Source organism: Jaculus jaculus, unplaced genomic scaffold (genome assembly GCF_020740685.1).
Source record: "Jaculus jaculus isolate mJacJac1 unplaced genomic scaffold, mJacJac1.mat.Y.cur mat_scaffold_35_1_3033546_arrow_ctg1, whole genome shotgun sequence".
Classification (NCBI taxonomy): domain Eukaryota; kingdom Metazoa; phylum Chordata; class Mammalia; order Rodentia; family Dipodidae; genus Jaculus; species Jaculus jaculus.
The window spans coordinates 249,682-253,908 of NW_025423491.1; the positions used below are offsets into that span (position 1 = coordinate 249,682).

A 4,227-nucleotide genomic window follows, 5' to 3' on the forward strand; every position below is an offset into this window, starting at 1 on the left:
TATCATAGTGTAGCATTGTGAAGAGATATTGGCATATTGTGTTAAAAATGTCCAGCATTGTGATGGCACAGTTGGGCATTGTGATATGAGTGATGGGCATTATGATGTCACAGTGTGGTTGGGATATCACAGTTCAAATTGTGGTATAAGACTATGATATCAATCCATTTTGAAGAGACAGGGGAGCAGGGGGCTCGTGTAAATTCAGGGGCCCAAACCCATGAGCTGTGACTTTGAGAAAACCAGTAGCACCAGGGAGTGGGTTCTGGCCACAGTGGCTCCACTGGCCAAAGTTGGGGAGGCACCAAGCACATGGGGCAGGGGAGGAGGTTATCCCAGTCCTTGGCTTCTTGACATGGTCCTGTTCACAGCAAATATGTCTCAACCTGTCAGAAATAGGAAGGTCATTGATTATTCACAGTTTAAGGAATCTGATGATGCAGATGAAGATTATGGAAGAGATTTGGGTGCTTGCGCTATGAAAATTTGATCATCTCCTCAAGAAGTGAAACATAAGAGGTGATCTGGAAAGAATTTACAAGAAGATAGTGAAGACTCAGAAGAAAAAGATGTGAAGATCAAGAAGGATGATTCTCACACAGCAGAAGACAGTGAAGATGAAAAAGATGATCACAAAAATATGCACCAGCAATGGCAGGCAGAATCTAAAGCAGCATCTAAACAGAGAGAGAGATGCTCTTGGAGGATGTGAACAGTGAGGAAGAGCCAGAGGAAGAAGATGAGGCACCATTCCAGGAAAAAGATTCTGGCTGTGATGAGGATTTCTTAATGGAAGATGATGATGACAGTGACTATGGGAGTTCAAAAAAGAAAAACAAAAAGGTGGTTAAAAAGTCCAAACCTGAGAGAAAAGAAAAGAAAATGCCAAAACCCAGACTAAAGGCCACAGTGATGCCAAGTCCAGTAAAAGGCAAAGGAAAGGTGAGCTGCCCCACAGCTTCAAAGGTGTCAATGGAAAAGATGCCTTCTCCCAAAGAAGAAGATGAGCCAAAGAACCCTCCAGAAAAAGTGTCTGCAAGCCCCTCACCCAAGAAGTCTGGAGATGAAAGGTCTGAAAATGAATCCCAATCTGCAGAAGATTAAAAGTGATAATGGTTTGGGAAGAGATTTTGTTTAAAAAAAAAAAAAAGCAAAAAAAGAAGGGGAAAATAGAAAGCTACCTAAGATAGAACATGGTATTGGCTATGGCCTGACTCATGGGCTTTCAGTGCTTGTTTCCATTTGTTGAATATTCTCATTCTTTCTCTCTCTCAGAAAACCATTATATGTTGAAGTGTTTCAGCTACTATTTTGTCTGTTTTTCTATTCTCTTTGTCAACTCTTCCCCCCGCCCCCAATGAAAGCCATGTCAAATTAATCACTGTCAAATTAATCATTTATTTTTAATGGAAGGTATGCCACGACTGTAAAGCAATAAAATCTGAGGTGGACACTATGGAAACTGTTTTTGCTAAAGAATAGCAAGTTGAACAGTAATCAAAAATAACAGATTTTAGTTAAAAATGAATACTTCTTTCTCTTTCTGTACTTTTAAAAAACTCGCTGTTATCTAACCTGAGTTTATATACATAAATGACCAAAAAAAAAAAAAAAAAAAACCAACCATGACTCTAAACTTGCACTGATGAGGCAAGTAGGTAAACATGAATTCTGAATTGTTACTGAAAGTACTCATGTTGTTTCCTGTGGAGTATGGGAGGAATAGGGCTCCTGAGCTTGCACTGGGATCCAGGGTCTCTTTTTTTATTTTATACCTATTCTTAGACTCAGAGCCAGTGATAATTTTGTTCTTCTATTGTCCTTAATAAGCTTAAAAAAAACAGGTCACCAAAACTGAAATAACTCTCAATTTCATATTTCATTCTCTATTGGTTTGTGTTTTTAAAATATATACGTATACTGTTTTTAGAATAAAATTTTATCCAGAATCAAAAAATTAAAGAAAATGAGAGAGAGAGAAACCCTAGAATTTAAATGGCAAGATAAAGCTATACATATGGATTACTTTCATACTGACAATATTAAGGTTTTCACCAAATAAAATTCCAACTAACTTGAAACTCACTTACAAAGGATTGAGGGTTTTTTTTTTTTCTTTTATGAAAACAGAATTAAAATCCCTTCATGTTCTAGATACACATTCAGATCCCATGAACCACACTCTTTTTATTTGGTGGTAGAATTGCTTTCTTTTTATCCCCCAAACTTCCCACTTTTTCACAGAAACAGTGTGAAGTGCATAGCCACACTGCCTACTGCAATGTAGAACACCAAGGCAAACCTACCCTATGTCTACCAGCTCTACTCTAGGAAACACTTTCCTGGCTCTAGTTTTTCCAGGAAGCTTGTCAATGTGAGATTCGCCCCTACTGTAGTGGGTGGTTTGTCTTAGTTCTTTGTAGTTGGTCTGGTTCTCCTCACTGCTCCAGCCTGAGATACAGAAGGACTAAAGAACTGCGCATTTAGGATGCACATTGCCATTGATCACAGACCTTAAGAAAGCATTCAAGAGAGGTTTGCTCTACATGTGGATACTATAAGCTAATAGAAAAAGAGATTAGGCATCGTAGTATGTTAATAAATTGAAAATGTGGAGTAGAGGAATTTATGCATTTGAGTTAAACCTGCTCCCTCAGTATCCAACTGTTGTGGTTCTGTTTTTGTGTTAAGTGACAACATATTTATGTCAGAAACTGTGGTTTTCTTGCAGATGTTCCTACGACAAAGGGTAACAGGAATATATTTACTCTGGTTTTAAAAAGACACTGTAAAGAATATTCTTTTTTATAATTTTTATTGGCATTTCCCATGATTATAAAAAAAATCCCATGCTAATTCCCTCCCTCCCCCCAATATTTTCCCCTTTGAAATTCCATTCTCCATCATATTACCTCCCCATCTCAATCATTGTACTTACATATATACAACATGAACCTATTCAGTACCCTCCTCCCTTCCTTTCTCTTCGCTTTATGTCTCTTTTTTTAACTTACTGGCCTCTGCTACTATGTATTTTCATTCTCATGCAGAAGCCCAGTCATCTGTAGCTAGTATGCACATATGAGAGAGAACATGTGGCACTTGGCTTTCTGGGCCTGGGTTACCTCACTTAGTACAATACTTTCCAGGTCCATCCATTTTTCTGCAAATTTCATAACTTCATTTTTCTTTACCGCTGAGTAGAACTCCATTGTATAAATGTGCCACATCTTCATTATCCACTCATCAGTTGAGGGACATCTAGGCTGGTTCCATTTCCCAGCTATTATAAATTGAGCAGCAATAAACATGGTTGAGCATGTACTTCTAAGGAAATGAGATGAGTCCTTCGGATATATGCCTAGGAGTTCTATAGCTGGGTCATATGGTAGATCAATGTTTAGCTGTTTTAGGAACCTCCACACTGATATCCACAATGCCTGGACCAGATTGCATTCCCACCAGCAGTGTAGAAGGGTTCCTCTTTTTCCACATCCCCACCAACATTTATGATCATTTGTTTTCATGATGGTGGCCAATCTGACAGGAGTGAAATGGAATCTCAATGTAGTTTTAAACTGCATTTCCCTGATGACTAGTGATGTAGAACATTTTTTTAGATGCTTATATGCCATTCGTATTTCTTCCTTTGAGAATGCTCTAGTTAGCTCCATGGCCCATTTTTTGATTGGCTTGTTTGATTCCTTATTACTTAACTTTTTGAGTTCTTTGTATATCCTAGATATTAATCCTCTATCAGACATATAGCTGGCAAAGATTTTGTCCCATTCTGTAGGTTGCCTCTTTGCTTTTTTCACTGTGTCCTTTGCAGTGCAAAATCTTTGTAGTTTCAGGAGGTCCCAGTGATTAATCTGTGGTTTTATTGCCTGAGCAACTGGGGTTGTATTCAGAAAGTCTTTGCCAAGACCAATATGTTGAAGGGTTTCCCCTACTTTTTCCTCTATCAGTTTCAGAGTTTCAGGTCTGATGTTAAGGTCTTTAATCCATTTGGACTTAATTCTTGTGCATGGCAAGAGAGAAGAATCTATTTTCATCCTTCTGCAGATATATACCCAGTTTTCCCAACACCATTTGCTGAAGAGGCTGTCTTTTCTCCAGTGAGTATTTTGGGCATTTTTATTGAATACCAGACGGCTATAGCTACTTGGGCTTACATCTGGGTCCTCTATTCTGTTCCACTGATCTACATGTCTGTTTTTGTGCCTG

General features: G+C 38.4%; 1 pseudogene; it reads left to right on the plus strand.

Annotated features, from left to right (window-relative positions):
* Positions 1-376: 376 nt before the first annotated feature.
* LOC123457304 lies at positions 377-1,104 on the plus strand (annotated as a pseudogene).
* Positions 1,105-4,227: the final 3,123 nt, after the last annotated feature.